Below are 23,744 nucleotides of genomic sequence, written 5' to 3' on the forward strand. Positions count from 1 at the left end.
TGTGTGTCTGATTCAAACTGCTTTAGCTTTGCTTCTTTATCTGGTGGTGGCCAAAATATGGATTAAAGGAAAGTATTTGGAAAGGTTATTACAAGGAAAAAATTCCAAATTACTGACAGAAAAACTTAGGACTCACATTGATAATGCCAAACTGCAGCATTTCTATAATGCATACACTCTATCTTGGAGGTCTGTTCATCTCTCATTGGAATGCTATCAGAGAATGCTTGAAGATACTAATTTGATTTAAGTCTTAATCAAGGCTTGTGGCTTTTGGTTTTTTGCTTTTTGAGGCAGTGTTCTTTTCTATGATGTCAGGTGTAGTTTACTAGAACCTGAGCTAGCTTCAAACCAATCATCAATTCTTAGGCTTTGATTTCCTTGCTAAGATGTAATCCTATGTTTTTCAGTCTCTTTGCTATGAAAGTACTTAAAGAGACACTATACTAGCAGCAATTTTTACAACTACAGTAAAACCTCAGTTACGAACGCATCGGGAATGGACGTTGTTTGTAACTCTGAATAAAATGTTATGGTTTCTTCTTTCAAAAGTTTACCACTGAACATTGACTTAATATAGCTTTGAAACTTTCCTATGCAGAAGAAAATGCTGCTTTTAACCATCTTAAGTTAAATGAAACCAACATCAAAACAGTTTCCTTACCTTGCCAAAAAATTTTAAACTTCTCCCCCCCCTCTTTTAGTAGTTTACGTTTAACACAGTACTGTACTTTTTTTTCTTTTCTTTTCTTCCCCCCCGTCTGTGCTGCTACCTGATTATGTACTTCCATTTCCAAATGAGGTGTGTGGTTGACCAGTCAGTTCGTAACTCTCTAGTATTTGTAATTCTGAGGTTCTACTGTAAAAGATATATTTAACCTTTTCCATACCTACAGGATAATATCCTCTAAAATAAGTGGATGTTTACTTGGGAAAAGTTTCCTTCCCCAATGGAATAATCCTAGAACAGTACTATTGTCTAATAAATTCACTAATTTAAAGGGCAGCAGGTCATCTTGGAGGTATTTTATTCACTACAATTAAAAATACTTTTTTGTACAATGATTCTCATCTGCAAGAAATGGTTCATAGTTAGAAGTATGTCATATTAAGATTGCTTTCAAAGTTGCTTATATCATTACACAGCTAAACAACCAATTGCATACATAATATTCCTTTCCATGCTTAAAATCAAGACAGCAAAATTATTTGCCATTCATTGTCAGATGCTGAGATTCCTTTTGTACTCTTAAATAAGTGTTTGTTTGTCCTCCCAGCTGACTTCATGTCACAGACCAAATGACTTCCTGGTAACTGCAACCCACAGTTTGTGGGTAGAAGAGTCATCTGCTGCTGCTTGGTGTGCACATCCAGATTTTTTTAATTTTTTTTTTTTTTTCTGAGACTGTGTGAGTCAGCCTGAGACTGTAGCTCAACAGCATAAAAAGATTATATTTCTTGTGTGTCAGGTGAAGTGATTGCCTTAATTTCTGCTGATGATGATAATCATGTGCTTCAAGCTGATGGTCTTCTAACATGGATTTTAAAAAAAAAAAACTCTCTCGTCTTTTGTTTCAAAATCCTTGGCAGCCGATTTCCAAGAAAATCCAGCTGCATCCTTTCCTTCTAGTCCCTCAGGCAGGTTCACAATGCTAATATTTTTCAATTAAACAGAGTTCTCAAATGCTTCCAGTTTCTGTTCATTCGTTGTTTTTCCTTTTAATGAGAAATACCTTTTAGGTTGGTTTGTAGCAATGTGTCTAAGGGCAGATGGCTTTCTGATTTATGTCCATTTTAGTATCTAAGCTGGTAAGCAGTGAGCTCTTCTTCATACTCTGCTGTGGAGAAGGGGGGAGGGTGGTATAGAGAAGAAGCAATTGTTACCTGGATTGTGTCCATTTTATGCTGCATGGCATGAAATTTCCTTGTAGGTTTGGGAAGAAGATGGCAGCAGCCGGTTTGGTGTCAAGCACATTTGCTCGTGGGAACAAGTTTGTCTTGTTTCATTTGTTTGCTGACAGTGCCTAAAGTACATTTTGGTCTCTGTTCCCCAGAAGCTGAGGGCTCTGAGAGAACTAAAATGGTAAGAAATAAGTCTGACATCGTCTACCCATAAAGTTTTGTAATGGCACTAGGTTTCCTTGCTTCCTGTCAGTCAAATGGTTCCAACCCTCACGTACTTAGAATACAATTGAAAAAAAAACAAAAAAAAAAACTTGAAAAGCCATTTCTGCTTACTAGGTCCTGAGTTCAGGATTTTGTTTCCTATCTGAGGTGTCATGCACTCTGTTCTAGTTCTGTTTTAGTAGCTGTTATGGCACCAGTTATTGCTGTTAGAAGTGGAAACCTGGCCTATTGTCCTTTCCATCTAGCACAGGACAATAAGTTTGCAGAAAACTGGTAGCTCATGTTACTTTTGAGAAGTAGGTAACTGAATACTATCCTCCCCCTATCCCGTTTAGGAATGTCTGTGGTATAGGTTTTCCTTGTCCATATCGCCATGGTGCCTGTTTGTAAATGAACCCCTGAATTTCCTTAGACAGCATTGTATTCTCTTTTTCATTAGTTTTGGGAACAACTAAGTACTTGTTTACCTCTTGGGAATCCTGTCAAACTGGTTTCTATACCATTTCTCCTCCTTCCTCTCTGCCTCCCCCCCTTGCTTCATAAATAAACATTCTTATCTGGTAGTGTAGGGTGTTTGAAATACTGTGGGCAAAGCACATTCAGTTAGCCCTGAACACAAGGAAAAACAAACTCAACTTTAAAATTCCATTGGAATCATCAGCTCTAGAAATGAGCATCTCTTAATGCTATATGGTCATGTATAAAAAGGATCCCTGATTTTGATACCTTGCTACTGTATTCATTTTGTTAAACATGCTTGCTCACAAATTTATCCCCAGGGAATTGTATATTTCATACTTTGAACAACTCTTTCTCTAATACCTGCCAGAGAGTTTCCATCTCCTGTCTGACTGTAATGCATATTCTCAGTGCAGCATTAACTGAATGAAATACTTTGACAGCATTTTTTTTTTTTTACATCTGCACTGCAGCTGTCTGCTTAACTAGCTAAATGAAAACCTTAAGGCATAGTGATACTTCGTTGGTGATTTGAGTTAATAAGTCAGACAAAACAGGACACTGTCAAATGCCAACAAAAAAGCTCCTTTCAACTTTTTCATTTTCCATTTCAAAGACATTGAGCCTTCCTGTTTCAGATGCATTTTCAGTGTGATATTTGTTTGCAGTAGATCCTCACTGAATCATCATCATAAAGCTGCACTTGTACTGGTAATATTTGGACCAGTAATTCACCACTGGTGCTACCAGTACCAGTGGAGGAGAAGGCACACAACCCTGTGCAGAGTAGAGTTGGACAATAGTGGTTAAAAACACCCAAAGCCTGCCTAAACTAGAATTTCTGCTGTTGCAACCACTAACAGAACTGCATTGGGATGAATTTATAGGTCCTAATTCTCCTAGTGTAGACAAGACCCCTAAGTAGATGCGGTGAGAGCCAGTATGAATTTAGTGAGGCTTGCAGACTATTGGCCTTTAAGATGTGGGCAATGTAAGCCATCACTGTGATGGGTTTGGTCACAGAAACTCTCTCAAGACTGTAATTAGATGTGCTGGGATACTACTGAGAACAACCCCCCCACCCCACCCTGAGAAGGCTTCCCTCCACTTCCGTCTTGCTGAGCTGGACACACCAGTCATCTACAGCACAGACCCAAGAGGTTGGTCCACGTCCCCCTGCAGTTCACAGAAACTAAGATTCACTTAGCCCAGGGTCTTCTCAGTTAACAGGGACTTTTCCAGTACCCAGTATTCAGTCTTTCTGGGAGCCTAAACCCCAAATGAATCCGTTGTACTCAGTATAAAGCTTATACAGGGTAAACTCATAAATTGTCAGTCCTCTATAACACCAATAGAGATGCACAGCTGTTTGCTCCCTGAGGTATTGATTACCTACTCTGGCTTAATTAATAAGCAAAAGTGATTTTTTTTTAATCAAGTATAAAAAGTAGGATTTAAATGGTTCCAAGTAATAACAGACAGAACAAAGTAAGTTACCAAGCAAATAAAACAAAACACTCAAGTCAAAGCCTAATACAGTAGGAAACTGAATACAGGTAAATCTCGCCCTCAGAGATGTTCCAATAAGCTTCTTTCACAGACTAGACTCCTTCCTAGTCTGGGCCCAATCCTCTTCAGACCAATGTTGTGGTTTATGGCCTGGATCCAGCAGTTACTCACCCTCCTTCCGCCCCCCCCCCCGGGAGTTGCAGTCCTTTGTTCCAGTTTCTTTCAGGCATCTCTTTGGGGTGGAGAGGCCATCTTTTGAGCCAGCTGAAGACCAAATGGAGGGGCTTCCAGGGCCTTTTATATTCTCTCTTGTGCGTGGAAACCCCTTTGTTCTTCTGTGCAAAAATCACAGCAACAAGATGGAGTTTGTAGACACCTGGGCAAGTCACATATCTGAATATTCAGCTTTTTGCAGGCCAACGCCATTGTTTACATGCCAGTTTGAATGTTCCCAGGAAAGCTCAGATGTGGATTGGTGTCTCCCAAAGTCCATTGTCTGTCAAGTGTTTCTTGATAGGACTATTCTAATTGCCCATTCTCAAGAAGCTGACCAAATGCTTCACTGATGTTACTTAGAATCAAACACATTGAGATACAAGTACATAGCCAATATTCATAACTTCAAATACAAAAATGATACACACATACAGACAGCATAATCATAACCAACAAATTACAACCTTTCCGTAGACCCCTTATTTGACCTCCTTTGTACAAGATTTGGTGCAGCTATAGGACCTTGGTTACAACAAGGATCTATACAGTCACGGTTCATGTCAATAATGTCACAATCACTTTTCCCATGGGACAGCTGGGAGATACCATATATATTGGTTCCAGCCCAACACTCAAAGCCTTAAAGTAGGGCTACTCTATATACCAATGTTGGCTACTGGTGGTGCTGTTTCTGTGATTTGGGGAGGAAATCCTTGAGGAATGTTGTCAGTTGTGAAATGATTGTAAACTAATCCCTTGTGCTGTTAACACCGTAGATGACTGAAACTGGTAAGACCAAGTCAACTGGATTAGTTTTGTTACTCACTACGTACGCTCTTTTTCTTTCTTGCATTTCTCTGAGTTGGACAAGTCAGTGTCTCTCTTGTTGAGAGTGGGTTTTGCTTTTGGATTCAGTGTTGTGGTGTTTGAGCTGCAGAGCTCCAAGATGGTCTTAAAATCAACAGCTGCCTTTTGGAATTAAACAAACAATAAAAAAGTAAGTCTCTTGTGACCAAATTGTATGTTTACAACCCTAAGTTTTGGACCAAACTTGCTTTGGCAGCATCCCGTCGTTGCTCCTGTGCTTCTGCTGTGACCACAGCTGTAAACAGAAACCCAGATGGTGGCAAACTCCAAGAGTCTTCAGCTTTGAATGTAGAAGAGGAGGGAAGTGGAATTTACAGCAAGTTTGGGGGTTTTCTGAAGCCTCAGTTGTGAAGTTTCCATACCACCTTCTTTGACATCAGAGCAGCTCTGAAAAGAGGGTATTAGTTTTCTTTGCTCTGGGGGAGTAGTGGAACCAACTGTATTGTGTGTGTTCTGTCATCTGGATCTCTTTGTATCTGACATTTGGGTATATGTCACAATCTGAAATGGGTATTTACGGGGAGGGAAGTGGCAACAGCAGTGATTGAACCTGAGGAAGGGCACTGCTTGAAGAAAAACTGGGTAACCTGGAACTCGTGGTGTGTGGGTTTTTTGTTTTTAAATTGAGACTAGCCAAAGGAAGAAAAAATAGGCAATAGACAATTAAAAGACAATTGGTAGCCCAACAAAACACAGTCCTTTCCAAATGAATAAGAAACCAACATGCTGTGCGCTAGCTGGCCTATGTCACTAGTCTTATTGCCTGCCCTTCTCCCTTCTCCTGTCTATAATACCCAAAAACAAAAAAACCCAATTTTTGCACCTGTCTTTTTTAACTTTCCGTTTGGGGACCAGCTTTGATTCTGTGCCTGCACAATGCCTAGTACAGTGTAGCCTGATTTTGATGAGGTCTCCCTTTTTACCTACTGTTAAGGTAATTTTAGAAGTATACCATCTTCAGGACTAGGAGAACATTTGCTCAGTTCTTTGTTTTATGCACTTAAGAGCACTCTGTGTATAGTCAGCTTAATTATTTTTTTGAGTTAGTGTTTGTATGGGCTTTTTTACATGGCAGCATTGGAAATCTTCAGTAAGAAAATGACTGTAAAATCACAAACATTGGCAGGGGGACATAGAGAGCAGGTATATTACAGGCAGTTCTTGACTTTGACATTCAACTTATGACAAACAGCACTTATGATGTTTCTGAATTGACACCCTGATTCAACTTACAACTTTACAATGTTCGGTCCTGCAATGGAGTGGATTGTGGTTCCGAGTTACGACGTTTCGACTTATGATGCAATTTTCAGGAACCAACTGTGTCTTTAAGTCCAAGGACTGCCTGTACTTGTAATTTAGTTACTTAAAAAGAGTAGTTTCCAGTTGATTGTGTCCTTCTAAAGTAAGTTTAGAACAACGCTTTTTTTTAACATTCTGTTTGCTTTGCGGTAGCAGTAACAAGTCCTGTGTGGTTTCAGAGTAGCAGCCGTGTTAGTCTGTATTCGCAAAAAGAAAAGGAGTACTTGTGGCACCTTAGAGACTAACAAATTTATTAGAGCATAAGCTTTCGTGAGTTACAGCTCACTTCATCGGATGCAGGCTTAGCTCTAATAAATTTGTTAGTCTCTAAGGTGCCACAAGAAGTCCTGTGTGGATAGCTCTGAATTTTGGCATGGCCTCTGTTTTGGCAGTTTGGCTCTTCTCTTGGCCTAAATGCCAGGGTTAAGTGAGTACAGAAACTTAAGGCCCCATACTTCTGCTTGATCTATTTGTAAGTGATCAAGAGTACTTTAGTTTCCACTTCTAGCTGTTTTATTTAAGGAATGTTAGCATTTGTGGATGGGGCTGAGTTGATAGTTTGGAGACTGTAGATAAAAACAGCACAGAAGATGGGTATGCCTGGACATAGCTCTCAAACGTGGCTTGGAAAATTTTTTAATTTTTCATGCCCATTCAAACCTGGGTCTAGCTACATAAATTGTGGGGAGTCAAGCATGCCAATTACTAGCAACTCTGGTAGTGATTTTGTTATCCCGAGTGCTGTTCACTTGTTGCTGGACTGAGACTCCAACTCATTTCATGCAGTATACTGAACCATCTTCACATGGACTCAGTACAATATGGGATAGATATAAACTGGCAACCTAAAGGTGGAAAAATCCCTTATTCTGTTACCCAAACTTGGAGCTCATCCCTTATCCCCCCAGTCTTATCTCCTCTTCGTAAGTGTTTAAAGTTACTACTCCGTAAACCAGATTGTCTGTGTGTTTAGTAACATTCAATTAGTGTTGTGATCACATCTGTGGGGAGTAAATTCTACTCATAAGCATGGTTGGATTGGCTTTAATGGCTAGAAAAGTACACTCACTGTTTTAAAAAATAAATAAATAAATAAAAATTAAAAAAATTATTCCTTATTTCCAGTCTGAACTTGTCTAGCTTCAACTTCCATCCAGCAGAGAAAGGTATAAAACACAATGCAGTGGCTGGAAGAGCCCATTATTAAATATTTGTTCCCCATGTAGGTATTTAGACTGTGATCAAGTCATCCCTAACTTTTTCTCAGAGAGCTCAATCTATTCAGTTTACTGCTATAAGGCAGGTTTTGTAAATCTTTAATCATTCTTGTGGTTCCTCTCTGAACCCTCTCCAGTTTAGCCACAATTGGAGAAGGATGTTGATATCAGAACTGGCCACAGAATTATGGCAGTGGTCTCACCAGCACCAAGTACAGAGGTAAAATAACCTCTCTGCTCCTACTTGACTCCTCGAGGTTCCCCTGTTTATGCATTCAAGGATCACATTCGCTCTTTTGGCCATAGCGTCTCACAGTCCAGCTGATAATCCACCATGACCCCAAATTTTTTTTAGAATCACTGCTTCCCAGAATAGAGTCCCCCATCCTGGGAGTCTTGCCTAAATTTTTTTCCTGGATGTATACATTTTACATTTAGTTGTATTAAAATAAATATTCTTTGCCCCCAAGCAATCCAGATTGCTCTCTATTATTTACCACTCTCCCAATTTTTGTATCGTATGCAGACTTTTATCAGTAATAATTTTATGCTTTGTTCCAAGTCACTGATAAAAATGTTAAATAGCATAGGGTCAAAAACTGATCCCATTAGACACACACCCATTGCTGATTCCCCATTTACAATTACATTTTGTGGCCTATCAGTTAACCAGTTAATCCATTGAATGTGCCATGTTGTATCATTCTAGTTTTTTAATTAAAATGTTGTGGGGTACCAAGTCAAATGCCTTTGACACCTAAGCATAAAACATCAGCGCTATTACCTTTTTTTGAGAAGATTACAAGCTTTGTTGATAAAGAGATCATTAGTTTTGTAAGATCTGTTTTACATAAACCCATGTTGACTGGCATGAATCTGTCATTGATCTCCTCAGCAGTTCCCCAGCTATTCCAAACCTGGGCATTCTTGAAACTTTAGTGTTTCTGGAATAAAACCTACTGAAGAATGTTCTGAAAATGAATCATCAGTTACAAGTAAAAGGGGGGTAGGGAGGTAAGTACTGTTGGAATTAATCATTAGAAAAACAGAAATAGACATCCGTGTCTTGATCAGAAATAAAACCCTTCCAAAAGGAGAATTTGAGCAGTTTATGGACCTGCTTTTTGCAAAACGTATTTATATTGGCACTAACACAACAGCGTTCTAGGTTCCTTAGATATACCTATGGAAGGTAGATATCCTTGGTCTGTGACACTGACTAAACTTAATTTTCTTAGCAACTGACTGAAGCCACTGAGTATGACTGACTTTCCTGTTCAAACCAGGGAGGGAAATCCCCATCATTCTTGGCACGGAGACTCTCTGGCTGGACTTGATAGGTCTAAGCAGCCTAGCCTGTCCTCTTGCAGTCATCCTTCTGTCATACAAGATCATCCCCACTGAATCCCTGATGCCAAGATGTGTGATGGATGACTGAAATGGTAATGGATCAAATCTGGATTACTGGTTTGATGCGATCAGTCTATCACATAGCTGGCGTGGTCTAGATCTGCTCTAATCTGAAGGAAGCTTTCTGTATCTTCAACCCTTGATCCCTCTGATGTTCTAAACTGAGTTGGTTTCAAAAGTATCATTCCCAAGTTCCCATTCTCCTGACATCTGATATGGTAGTATAGTGTGTTGGTTTTGTTTCTAGTAGTTTTACAGTGTGCTAGGTGTGTACGAATACAAAAGAAGCCATCTTTCTGCTCCAAAGAGCCCATATTCCTATGAAGAGAAACCAAAAGGAAACAACAAACAAGGTGGCCAGGGGTCGAAGAGCTACATCCTGATGATAGAAGGCTTTAACAATGCATGTCTTGAGAGTCCCAAATCACAGTATTGTCATAGCTGCTGGTCGTGGTAGAGATGTGTGATAAACGAAGGGGTGGGGGGGAGGTGGCTCCCTTTTAATGGACCCAGCTAGCCAGTTAGCGATAAAGTCCTCTTAGTAACTGTTCTCTACTTGCTTTTGTTAAGTCTCACTGCTATGCATAGGTAAAAAGAAGTGAGTGGGCACCTGGCCAAAAGAGCCAATGGGAAGGCTAGAACTTCTTAAAATTGAAAGAAGACTCCCCTTTTGTCTGTCCCTTGTTCTCCCAGAGAGAAGGTGTCAGAGCAGCTACACTGTAAGAGTTTGGGCCAGGTATGAAAAAAATCATCCATCTCATACCTAGAAACTATTTATTAATTTAAAAACCCCAGATATGTAAGTAGATCAGGAAATGTGGAGGAAGAGGCAATTAGGTTTATTCCTTTTTATTTCGTTATGGCATGTAGTTTCCTCTGTGAGAACGCACTGCTCCCCATGAAGCCAGTCAGGACTCTGGGGAAGTCTCCTTTCTGTGAGCAGCTTGTCTTCAGGAAACACAGTTTCCACCTTCCTGGGTCTGACCTCTGAGCATTCAGCATCCTCAGCACCTCCGTGCGCTTCCCACAGCGAGTCCGCCCAGGCGGGCTCCTGGGGAAGCCAGAGGGTCCTGCACCCCAACTCCGCAGTCAGACGTGACTCTCAGCCAGCCAGTAAAACAGAGGTTTATTAGACGACAAGAACAGGGCCTAACACAGAGCTTGTAGGTGCAGAGAGCAGGACCCCTCAGCTGGGTCCATTTTGGGGGGCAGTGAGCCTGACAACCACGTCTGCACTTCACTCCTCGTCCCCAGCCAGCCCCAAACTGAAACTATCTCCAGCCCCTCCTCCTCTGGGCTTTGTCCCTTTCCCGGGCCAGAAGGTCACCTGATTCCTTTGTTCTCCAACCCTTTAGCTCTCACCTTGCAGGGGGGAAGGGCCCAGGACATCAGTTGCTAGGAAACAGGGTGTTGTCCATTCTATGTGTACAGACCCCTGCACACACCTGCCTTCTAGGGCTCTGCAAGGATCATACTCTTATCCCACCACCTAGATACTTAAGAACTGCCATGGGAAAACTGAGGTGCCCCCCACAATATTCAGAGGAAGCATTAAGAACAGTCCCGCTTCGTCACAGCCAGGTACTTTTGTTTTGCTTGTAACCTTTAAGCTCGACCTCAGGAGAGCTATTCTTGATGCTTAATCCTTGTAATTTTTTTTTAAAATCCTAACAAAAAGCCTAAATTCCCAAATGTTTCTTTTCTTTATTAATAAAAGCTAACTTTTTAAGAACAGAATTGAATTTGTCTGAGGTTTGTGCACATGTTTAATTAGCTAGTGGCAACAGCTGATTTCCCTTGTTTTTTTTCTTTCTCAGCTCTTCCTCGGAGGGGGAGTGGAAGGGCTTGAGGGTACCCTACAGGAAGGAATTCCCAAGTGCTCCTTCCTGAGTTTTCAAAGGGGTTTTGCACTTGGGTGGTGGCAGTATGTACCTATCCAAGGTCAGAGAAAAGCTATAACCTTGCAAGTTTAATACAAGTCTGTAGTGGCCCGTATTAATTTTTAAAGTCCTTGCGGGCCCCCACCTTCTGCACTTGAAGTGGCAGAGTGGGGAATCAGCCCTGATGACAAGGTGTGTTGAGGAAATTCACCGAGGAGAGGATGGGGACCTCATGGACTATCCTGTTCATCCTGATTAGTTGATACAGAGACTATCATTAAGAGCTGTCAGCCAATGACTGAGCCTTTCTCCTATAACCAGCCCTCCTCAGCTTCAGTCCTTCGCTGCCAGAAATTCTTCCTTCATTAGTAACCAACAGTTTTTTCCAGAGTGCTAATTGTTGGAAACATTCTACCTTTTAAATGGAATTGGAGTCAAATCTAGAGAGAAGTGGTTTCAGAATAGCGGCCGTGTTGGTCTGTATTCGCAAAAAGAAAAAGGAGTACTTGTGGCACCTTAGAGACTAACAGATTTATTTGAGCTTAAGCTTTTGTGAGCTACAGCTCACTTCATCGGATGCATTCAGTGGAATCATTCATTTCCACTGAATGCATCCGATGAAGTGAGCTGTAGCTCACAAAGCTTAAGCTCAAATAAATCTGTTAGTCTCTAAGGTGCCACAAGTACTCTTTCTTTTAGAGGGAACTGGTTTTACTCCAAGTCTGAGGGGAAGCCTGTGGCAGATGCAAGATTAGCCTGCTGGGAGCCAGGAACTCCTGTTTGCTTTCCTGCAGTATCAATCACATTTGTTTCCATGAAAAAGTGCAAGGTAGACACGCTTTTTTTTTTTTTTATTTTTATTGAAAGAAGGTATTGTGTGTTTTGTACAGTGCCTAGCGTAGTGAGGGTGTAATCGGAGACTGGGGCTCCAAGGCACTACGGTAATCCAGATTATTGATGGTGCACATTATCGGTAGGTGTGCTTCCTTAAGGCCAGGGGACTCCTCACACATACCCAGTACTTCTCAAAAATTCCACAGAAGGACAGGACCATCCTGAGTACATCAGACATGCCCTAGAGACCCTCACACTTGAATGTCATGGAAGTCAGAGAATGAACTATACTGCTAATGGCTTTAAAAAAGAATCCACCTTGACATTTTCAATCTTCTGCTTCATTAGTTTCATCTTCATCACCAAAGTTTGTATTTAAAATGATCTTTTAAAGTGTTTTTTGTTTTGTTTCCTTATTTTTTTTGTCCCCTGATATTTATTCCTTTTTCTAAATCAGATCAATACGTGGTTATATTTATTTTTAATATCTGACTAAACCAGAGAGTTTTAAAATAATGCAATAACATTTTGAAAGAATTTAAGTCACTAGGCAACAAGGGAATTTTGGGGGGAAGGTGGGGAGCAGAGTCTCAGGGCCAGGGCAGGGGATTGGAGCACGGACTTGCCTCTGGGTGGCTCCTGGTCAGCGGTGCAGCTGGGGTGCGGAGGCAGGCTTCCTGCCTGTCCTTGCACTGTGGACCACGTTGTACCCTAGAAGTGGCCAGCAGCAGGTCCGGGTCCTAGGAGGAGGCACGCAAGCAACTCCAGGCGGCTCTTGCCTGTAGACACCCCCGCCAGTTCCCATTTGACAGGAACCAGCCAATGGGAGTGCGGAGCCGGTGCTCGGGGCTGGGGCAGTGTGCAGAGCCCCATGGACCCCCTGCCTAGAAGCCGGACCCGCTGCTGACCGCTTCTAGGGCACAGCATGGTGTCGGAACAGATAGGCACTAGCCTGCTTCTACCTGGGCAGCACTGCCAACGGGACTTCTAACATACTGGTTGGTGGTACTGACCAGAGCGATCCGGTGCCTTACATGCTGTGACCCAGTACTGGGTCATGACCCAAATTTTGAAAAACCTTGACCTAGAACTATGTGGTACAAATGATTATTGCTATTCGTTCTAAACAAATCATCAGTTTAAACACCTTTTAGAAGATAAATCAACATAATCATTATTTTTCAGTTTATTCACAAGTCTGTGCAGTATTTGAGCATCTTTTAAGATGATGTATTTAATATACCATGATAAATGTCAGTTTAAAAACAAAATAATACCATGCTGATCTCCAACTGCTGGGTATGCTACAGATCTAACTGAAACTTTCTAGACTATAAATACTTGCTTGACATAGTCATTTTGTGGCCTGACAGCCCTGATGAACAAAAATGTAGTGAAGAGAGGGTTCCTTTAGTCAATTCTAGAATTCTTTTGAGGATTAGCTATCAAATGAATCTCTAGACTGAAGCACTCAGCTGTGTGATTGAAATTGCATCCTACATGCTTTATTAACTTAATGACTTTAGTAGGATAGCCACCAAATGCAGCAAAATCCAAAGCCCCCAGGCCAGCATTGAAAATTAAAGGTATAGAGAAACTGTTATGAATATGGTTCTTTAGGCATACAGCACTAACTTGACCGAGGGAAGGAAATTCTCCTTTTTGCTTTTTCAAAATTAATTTTAAATGTACTATCCCTCTTCAGCCTGTCCCCAAGCATGTATCCCTTGACGACTTCCTGTCAGAGGGGTTTTGATAATGGTGGGAGAGAAATTTTGTCCTTTTATTGTCTAAGGAAAGATGCCAACATCAGGGGTCTAGGGAGACAGGAGTAAATGGAGGACAAAGGCAGCTCCAGAAAGAAGGACTGGAGGCATGGTCAGCACCTTGTGCTTTTACTGCCTTTGTTACTGAGTGCCTAACCTGAAATCAAGAGGGGTGTAATTTAATTATGCACGGTATTGGTGGACTCGGTGGGACCATGGTGAACTCAACGGTGAGAACTTTGAGTTTCACTCTACCTAGTGAAGTGCTGAAGATCATTGGATGAAATGATGCAGCTAGCTGTCAAGACTGGGCACAGCATAGCCACCAGAAACACTGTTGTATAGTTTTTGGTTTTTCTTTCCATTTGGCACAATAAGGCAATGATGCAATTGTTAAAGCGACTTACTCTCCAAGTAAGAACAAATGTACTATAGCAATTACAGTCAGTTTTAGGATTATTATTATTAAACATTTATATGCTAATGTAAATGGTTCTTGACAAAGTTAGATTAAAAGGACCGAACTTGAAAACTAGTCACTTAAATTGTGTGAAGTAGTTTCAGATGTTATACCTACCCCTGCAATCCCCTTACCAATTTTTGTGGTTTGGCAGTTTATATTTTCCTATTCTTATTTTAAAAATCTTTTTCCTCAGTTGCTCTGTGAAAGACCCACACAAACGAGTGATGTGGGGCTGCCAAATGCACAAAATAAACTGGAAAAAAATAGGACAATACTTTTTATATCTACTCGTTAAGTATCTTAACATCTAAGATTATACTAATAATAGATAAACAATTTTCCAACAAAACTGTGGATTCTAAGGAGATGATGTCCCTTCCCAAAAATTCTTACCATCGCACTTCATCCACTCTCTCTCGTTAGTGAATGGCTGCATGTTTTGAGGTTAATGTTCTAACTATCTTTTTACTGAGAGGGTATGGCGGCTTATCTGACTCCCTTGTGCTACTTACCATCTGCCTAGAGAGCTGAAAGATGCAAGCAGTTGTGACTATTTTGCAGGCATCTCTGTTTCAGAAGGCATCCACTTCTTGGTATTGCATGTGTATCACTGTTTAACATCTGGCATCTGAGTTGTGTTGCTTCCTCTGTGTTTACCCATGAAAATAAAAAAGATTTTAGTTTCTTAAATCCTGCTTTTGCAATTTTTTCCCCTAGGGATGTTTGGAAGGTCTTGATCCCACTAGGATCTTGTTCCTTCCTGAAGTCCTGCGTCTTTTAGGTTGTATAGTCCATCTAAACATCAGCTTATTCTCTGTTCGCTTGTTTTCCAGAGACCTTTTCTGATTCTGTGGACTGGTCTATTTGTCCAAGATGTCTGCTTTGGACAGTTTTTAGTGAACAAAAAAACTTTCTGAAGATTTTGTAAGAAGGATCACTAGAAGTTGGGAGAGTCTGGAAACATGGCTCTAGACAGAATTGACTGTGTAAGAATGGTATTGTTCTACTCAGTAGTTCTGCTCCCAGGGGAGTCTCTGAATCTTTATCTGCTTATTTGATTGACCAAGCCAAGTTCTTACTAGCATTGTCACTTGCAGAACCAGTACAACTATGGGAACTGGAGTCAATTATTTTGTGCATAAATAGAGGTCTCCTTCACTCTGTAATTTTTTTATTACTGGTGGAAAATGTAAGAAGCAGAACAACTTTATTCCCATTTTAGGTTGAATTGGGAATGCCTGCAGTTGACAAATCAGAGGGTGAGTTTTGTGAATGGGTAACTTATTTTCCTCTCAATAAAGCTAGCATAGTATGGAATTTTAAAATATCAATTCAGAATCACTAGAGGCGTAGTAAGATGTCAGGTCTTTCTACACTATTACATTGCTCATCTAGACAACAGGTGTTTGAAAGGGTTGATTGGTTCAATCAGACTTCTACAAGTTCAGGTGAACAGCATATTTCTCTGCAAGAATTCATTCAAAATATCTAATTGTCCCAATCATTAAACATCTTTTTGTCTTTTTAAGCCATAAGTTTACCATGTTTGTTTGTAATTAACTCAGCCTCAGTTTTTTAGGAAGGGGCAAGTTGGTCTCCATTGTGAGCTCCAAAGCTTACTTTCAGCAAGAAAGCTCATGAATGTCTTATCCTATACTTCTGCTGCTGCGTAGGAATGCCCTGCTTCACCCAGTGCTTAGGTTTAGAAGACTTTTAGTAAGTGATGAGCATGTTCGGTGGTGGTCTGACTTCATGCTTCTGATGTTTATCCCTCTTAGTTGTCCAGGTAAGTCTCTATCACATACCCATAAATGCTGAGGTACAACTCTGTCCTCTGTGGTATTCACCTTTTTATAATCAAGATTTGTGAAGTTCCTTGGCATGTTAAAGAATGCGTGATAATAGGATCCACGAAAAGGGATAGGTTCTTTTGTGTTTTGTGTTTGGCCTGACTTCTAAAGGAGTTGTGTTGTCTAGAGCAGGCCTCTGGCAGTAGTGGATCTGCCAAGTTTCATGGGTTGAGAGGTGGAAATTCTTCTGTGGGCGGTGAAGCAAATCCTGCATGAAGGACGTTATTTCTGATTCTGTGAATATGATTGAGTGGAAACTCCCATATTACTCATGCTATCTAGTGTCCTATGTACTAGCTGTCCACTTGGTTATCATTCTTCAAAAGGCTTTTCTCTATTCATATGATGGGAGCAGTATTTTTCCATGGTTGTCACTAGATATTGTTATACTCCCACTGTTTTCAAGATTAAAATATGGAAACTATATGTCAGCTTTATTACAAACATTTTAGGAGTCAGATCTATCAACCTTTCCTTTTGTCACTGTTTGTCCTGGTTTGGAGGAGATTGTAATTTTGTTTCTATCTTGGAACTTTTTTCCTTTTACAGACTTGCTCACTGCTACAGAAGGAGTATCAGTGGTAGATATGGATGTCTTGTTGCAAGAGAGTTTAACTAAAGCTAGAGGAAGCGCTGGCTTTGAATTGTGGATTTTATGTGGCCCCTCCATGTTTTACTAAGTTATTCATCGCTGTTCAAAAATCAAATCTAAAAGTCCATGTAGAGTTTACACTCTAGCTTTGAGAAAATGTTTTGCTTTCTTTTAGACTTTGATATGATCCTGATTGACCTTGCTTTAGCCATTTCAGGTTGGGCAAAGAGGTGCAGCTGGAGAACTTGTGAACTGTTAAACCATAAAAGCTTTTGAGAGCTTCTTGGTGTCCCAGAGTTTTCTGACTCTAAACTGAAACTGCTGCAAAAAGAGAAGCTATAACTGGGAGGAGAACTTGCTCCACTTTCAAACTGGTTTGGCCAAATGTATTTGACAGCAGGGAGTGCCTGCTCATGGAGAGTCCCTTGTTTGGCATTGAGATTTGGGTGGCAAGAAATCAAGAATGTCTTCCTTAAACAGTATGATTAAAGGCTCCTTTTCTTTGTGTGGCTGCTGTTTTTCTAAGAAGCTGTCTTCAATCAGTCCTTTTTACAGATTTCCCCCCCCCCCACTAATCTAATGTATGAAATTTTGTGATTTAATTAAAAAAAACTTAATAGAGAAATTTAGAAATCCATGTTCAGACTTTATCTACTATGAAAGACATAATGAAAACTTTGTTCTCCACCTAGTCTTATGTATGGAGCGAAACCACAGCACCTCTGATAACAGTTTATCTTGCTGAGGAATATCCTCAAAGTAAGAAATCGTGTCCTCCCCCACCCCCCCCCCCCGACCCCATACTTGCATCTACTACATAGCTTTTGTCCTGCAGTCTTTTGGATTATGATGAAGCGCACACAAGTTTCCTGCATTGGTCCTATTTCAATAAGAGTGTGTAACCCTGTATAAGGGGGGTGTAAATCCTATGAGGTTCAAAAAAGCCAGTTGTCGAAAGATTACTAGCCCTAATCAATTTTGTCTGCTGGTGGGTTTTTGGTTGGGAGGGGGGGGTACATTGTTTTTTGTTTCAGCTGGCTTGTAGGGGTGTTGGCCACCTCCTTTTTAGAATTGTATATGTACTTTGGCTTGGATTCCAGTCTTTCCTTCCTGTTGAAATCTGAGGTTTTGAAGGAACGTTTGTTTTGTTTTTTCCACACTCCCAATCCATATGGCTCTTATTCTAAAAATGTCCTTGCTTTAAGAGTGGTAAGATATTTATCCTATATACAGGCTACTTATTTAGTCAGCTGCATGGCTTTTCAGTTCAGTCTCCATTCTTGATTAACTTTAAATGCACTTCTTCCTTTTGTTTTTTCTTTTAAATAGAACTTTTAAAGAAGATGGAATATTCCACAACTTGCCTCATCGTTATCTTCAGATACTTCACAGTGCTGTTAGTGGGGGTATTCACCTAGAGGCAAGGAATTTTACTGTGAATCTACTCCCTTCCTGACACATTGCACGCAACTTCTGACTGTGGAAGTCCGAATACTTCCTGTGTTAGCATTTGAATGAGAGTGATTCTGTGAATGGCTAGTCATGATGCCTGGAACAGAATATTTTTTAATTAACGTAATTCATGTAAGAGATCCCTGTACAAAGCTAGTGAACTCGGTGACATATATCAAACGTCCAACATGTGCCAAGACAGGCTTTGTCTTGCTAAATCAAAGAAAAAATGTACTTGAAAGTGGACTTCTTAAATAACTAAAATTTCGTTGGTTTTCTTGTTTTTGTTTTGTCCCCTCCCCTCCCCGGGAGAGAAAAGAGGAAGGGAGTCTGCATGTTCCAATCACTGATTAACTTGGACAGGCCTATGAGATAATGCTGAGCATTTGTGTTGACTTCTGTTTCTGTATTTATTTATTTTAAATTTTTTTAAAACTGTCCTGATTTTATTTCAAGCATAATGACTAAGTGGGTTGAAAGTGAGATGCTTATTCCACTCAGTTTTAGAATGCATCTCACCCATTGTTTCCTTGGAGCTTCTGACAGATTAGTGTGAAGTGAACAACTTGTGGGGAGGAATAGCTCAGTGGTTTGAGCATTGGCCTGTTAAACTCAGGGTTGTGAGTTCAATTCTTAAGGAGGATATTTAGGGATCTGGGGAAAAAATTGGGGATTGGCCCTGCTTTGAACAGGGGGTTGGACTAGATGACTTCCTAAGGTCCCTTCCAATCCTGATGTTCTATGATTTTATGGACTTTCTCCTCTGTCTTTTCATATTAGCCTCAAGAAGTAGGTTTGAGTCTCCTTTGGCACAGGGGGAGATGGGAACAAAACAGAACTGTGATCACATCATTCCTCTTCTTTTTAATTAACTTTCTTATTGGTATGAGGGATCCTGATACCATGTCAGGTTTAAAGTGACAAACTATGTATGATCTGACATGCATGCAAGAACTTGTTTTTTTCTCCATGCTGCAGAAATATTCCAGCTGAGCATTATTTATGCTAGACCTTTACAAAAAAAGCTTTAACAGACAAAACTATCAGCTTGTGCTTCTGATCTATTTGTGGCTTTTCTAAAAAAAAAATGCAAAGAGCAGTGCACTACCCCGGCAATTGCAGATAAATACTACCACTTACAAATCTTGCCTTGCTCAGTCATAATTGACCATCACTTCTCGCTGTAATGAGATCCAGTCCCTTGAGGATATTTTAAAGATTAATTAATTAACTATAATTGCTGCAGAACAGAAACCTGCTCTCAGGCATCTCTGGATGCTTTCCGCAACACCAAATACCTTAGCTAATTACTCACTTATAAACCTAGTCAGGGAAGGTGCAAACCTAACTTTACCAATTCATTTAGCTGGTCTGCTATTTATATTGGCTAAACAATGCTTCTGGATATGGGTGTCCAACATGGTAGATCAAATTATGGCTGTAGGCCTCTGGGAAGTATGCCACATTGCCGTGTCGTCATGTTACACTTACACCAGGCCTGTGTCTTACCAATCACTCTTTTTTCCAAAAGTACAGATAAATAGATACAGAGTGAGCCCACACAAATATGGCATGTTCATAAAGGTCCGTCCTCTTCCTCTAACAGGCATGTGGCATCTCAATGACTTACAAATCATATGTGATCTAATTAGAACTGCTTGATGTGTGACAGCACAAACTGAACAGCACTGTATTATCCTGCAGAGAGAACTGTCGCTTGCCTAACGCTCAATAATAAAATTATACAATTTAGTATGATTTCACTAAGTGTAATTTTTTTTAATACTCTTTGAAACAAGGAGTGATGTAGCACTCATTTTAAAATAAGCAAACCTTTCTAGTGCATATTTCTAATTAAACACTGAGTTTAAAAATGCTCCACTTCCTCTTGTGTTGTTACGAACCTCTTGAGGTCACCCTAGTTTCAACTAACATTTCTCCCCATTTCTCATTAATGTGCAATTAAGACCTCACTGGTTTTATTGCTTCAAAAAGGAAGATCTAACTAAGCAAACTGAAGGGTGATGCTTTCATCTCCCTTGCAGCTGCTGGCCTGAGCACTGTCTAGTTTAGTTTGGTTCTTCGCCCTGTAGATAGCATTAGTTTCAGCATGGGAAGCTGGTTCTCATCTCTGCTGTAGTTGAGGATTATGTAACTGCTTAGCTGAATGGGGAAGGAAAAGTGTTTTATAGTGCTGTTTTACAGTGTTATGCTACATTAGAGGCAGCACTTCATTGTTGGCTAGTGACTTTAACATTTTGAAAGAGTTTAATTGCATTATTTTAAAACTCTCTGGTTTAGTCTTATATTAAAGATAATAGAACCACCTATTGATCTGATTTAGAAAAAGGAATAAATATCTGGGCACAAAAAAAAGGAAACCAAAAATGCTTAACAAAACACTTTTAAAAGATAATTTTAAATACAAACTTTGGTAAGGAAGGTGAAACTAATGAAGCAGAAGATTAAAAAAGAATCTACCTTGACATTTTCAAAGCATTGAAAGTTAAGGATTTTGAAACTGTAGGGAAGATGTATCATTTTTGGTTAATTTCAAAAGCAATTAGTTACTACAACTGTTAAAGCCCTTGATTTCTCATGTTAGGTTGTTGCTCACAATGTGAGTCCTAATCAATATTGTGTAACTGGAACTGTTGCTGGGAATTGTCGGGGGGGGGGGAGAACTGGGTTTGTGTCCTTTTTATGATGCATGAAAGAAGCCACTTGTCCTTCCAGCTCCTTATTTACGTTTGCAATTCACATCTTCTGTGCTGTGCCTTTTCCTGAAAGATACTCCAAAAGCTATATATTTAGGAGGTTTGATATCAGAGCCGCCGCCAGGCATAAGCGGACTAAGCAATTACTTAGGGCCCTGAGCTCCTCAAGGGGGGCACCCCATTCACTTTTTATTATAAGAACTTGCCTGTTTTAGTATTTGGGGGAGGGAGGAGCAAAAATATTCCTGCTTAGAGGCCCCCAATGGGCTAGCACCAGCCTGTTGGACATCACAAGTAGAGTGAAATCTGTGCAAAGGAGAGGGACTTTTAGTCATTTCCAAAACTTGTTTGTGTTTCACACCTGTCAATCATTTTGTGAGAAAAGGTCTCTTTATGAAATACTAAACATCCTCCTTACTTCTATTAAAAGCTGAGAATGCTTTCACCAGTTCTCCAACTTTAGTGAGTTCTCCATCAAGAAGAGGAAGACATGAATTGTTCTTCTTTTTATTTTTGAAAGTAAAATAACAAATACAATCAACTCTGCCCAGGAGGGGAAAACCTTTTAGGCCATGTGCGTACATCCAAAAAGAACCACAACAACAAGAAGTTACAAAACCAACTTTATTTTCCTTTGCAAGTCACCCTCAAGGATTCTGTGTAGTACTTCTCTCAAAAGTACAAAACTATGCCTTTATCTTAAAAACACAGGAAACTTTATCTTGGTTTATAAACCTGTTTTTATTTAAATATTTTTGGATAATATCTTTGGTAGTTTAAAGGGGTGTGTTTTTTTGGTTTTTTTTTTTTTTTTCCCCCCCCCTGTAAAACTTTGACAATGTTAGTTGCTGGTGTGTGTGTTTTCTCTCCAGTAGACAAAGATCCTTAAATCGCTGGATGATTATTCCAGAAAGAACAGTTCTTCTGCTAAAACTCTGATAATTCTGTGATCTTAGTTCCCAAATGGCAAAATTTCTTTGAGCACAGAAAGTGAAGTTACCTTGTAGCATATAAAAAGAATCACTGCCCTCTTTAACGAGTAATTCAGCTTCATATGCAGTAACATTTCTCTCAGGTGATTCTCTTTTCCCAATGCTGTGTTCTCATTTAGGCTTCCCAAACTTAGCTGACCTGGAGTTTGATCCTGTGAGGCAGCTTTCAGAATTGATGGTGCTCAGCACTTTGTAGGATAAACCCCTCTAGAAAAGTGGTTTGTCTGTGCACCTATAGCTAGATTGCAGTGCTTCTATACAGTAGCACTGCAATTTGCTTGCTGCCAACATGATCTATCCTTTTACGGTTACTGGAATAAGAGACTTGATGATTAAACAACAGTGAGGGGGATTGCTGAAGACCCTTCTCGTCACACCACCTTGTCTATGGTATTAATGAAGTTTTTAGATGTTTGACCTTGATCATGCCAACCATTCAAAAGCTGATGCAGAAAACTTGATTGACTCCTGTTAGAATGAGAAGTTCTGCAATGTCACACGTCTTAGATCAGGTGGTTCTGTCCTTGTAAGCAGCCAGGCTGTTCTGCTCCTCCCCATTGGCTTGCGGTCAATAGGGAGCAATGTTTTTGACATTTGACAATGCGTAGATGGTATAGTGATACATGCTCTAGAAAAGTTTCTAGATAAGGCCTTAGTGTATCAGAGGCCCAATGAAATAGCCCGAAGCTTAGGAATATTTATGGCCCTACCCATCTTATGGGCACTGCTGGAAGTATGCTTGGAATGTGGCTGGAACGTTTGGTATGTTTTGGTGCCTGCTTTATTTATAACTGTGAGGTGCACTAAAAAAACCACTCCACCTGCACGCTAAATGTGTTTGTTTTGGCTTGGTGTGGTGTGTGGGTTTTTTTTTTTTTTGACACTCTCTTAAAATTACTACCAAAAGAGAGCGTTTTGTTTTTTTATTTAAGTTAATGCTCTTTCCAAAGTATTGCTCATGGAACTGCTGCTGCATGTCCTCAATGTAAGACCCGCACCCTGTGCCTCAGAAGCCTAGAGCTCTTCTGAAGGAGTGGAGCTAGCCATCTCCCTCGGAGCCAGCATTGCCGTCATGTTCTGAAAGGCTTGATTCACAGCCGCCCTCAGTTCTTCCTCCAGGAATACAGGCAGCCTTGGATCCGTCCCGTTATATGGCCAGACCTCACTACAAAAGGTGAACATGGCTATCTTTCTTGGTGGGCAGGGATTCACCATTTCTAAGCAGGGGAGACTTTTACAGTGAAAGAGTGGCCTCTGCTCTGTACAGGCTCTTCATGGGCAGCCGAGTTCAGGCTGACATCACCTTAGCCCCCTCTCTTGGACATGAGAGAACTCAGATGGCATCAGAACAAATAAATAAATAATTAAAAAAAAACCTACGGTGCATCCGATGAAGTGAGCTGTAGTTCACGAAAGCTTATGCTCTAATAAATTTGTTAGTCTCTAAGGTGCCACAAGTACTCCTTTTCTTTTTGTGAATACAGACTAACACGGCTGCTACTCTGAAACCTATGGACACCATGTGACACACAGTCTTCGTGCTTTGCTACCCAATGTTAATTATGGTGGGCAATATTGCAAATATGGTCCCTCCCAATACAAAAATCCCACAGCCTAAGAACTTCTCCCTGGAAAAAGATGGGGGTGGGGGAGATGCAATCTATTTCACACAGGTCTGTGGGGCTTTTCCCTTAAGATTAGTTGCTCAAGCAAATCAATTCCCCATTCTCTGAGCACTAAAATGGAAAACTTTATGGAAAGCTGAGGTTATTCAGAGTCTTTGGAAAAGTTGTCTTACAATTCTGGCTCCTGCCAGACAGTAGATCATAGGGCAAATGGAAGCAGTCCTTGAAGTATGATGGGAGAAAATGCCACGTTGCAAGTGCGATACATGCAGGTTGTTGAGGCAAGATTAGTCGCTGTCCTGAATTGCAGCAGAGCAATCAAATGCATCCGATGAAATGAGCTGTAGCTCACAAAAGCTTATGCTCTAATAAATTTGTTAGTCTCTAAGGTGCCACAAGTACTCCTTACTCCTTTTCTTTTTAAGGTGCCACAAGTACTCTTTCTTTTTGCGAATACAGACCAACA

At 40.4% G+C, this 23,744-nt stretch overlaps 1 protein-coding gene and 1 long non-coding RNA gene across 2 annotated transcripts in view; both read left to right on the forward strand.

Moving 5' to 3' along the window:
- The window catches only part of RAB11FIP3 (RAB11 family interacting protein 3), a 177,127-nt gene that overhangs the window by 12,221 nt on the left and 141,162 nt on the right, over positions 1 to 23,744 (forward strand).
- Positions 4,504 to 15,209, forward strand: LOC122456038. The gene is made up of 3 exons (XR_006274651.1): positions 4,504 to 4,870; positions 9,801 to 9,807; positions 15,199 to 15,209. It is a non-coding gene; the product is annotated as an uncharacterized LOC122456038 (long non-coding RNA).

The sequence above is a fragment of the Dermochelys coriacea genome, chromosome 10 (assembly GCF_009764565.3).
Source record: "Dermochelys coriacea isolate rDerCor1 chromosome 10, rDerCor1.pri.v4, whole genome shotgun sequence".
Taxonomy (NCBI): Eukaryota; Metazoa; Chordata; order Testudines; family Dermochelyidae; genus Dermochelys; species Dermochelys coriacea.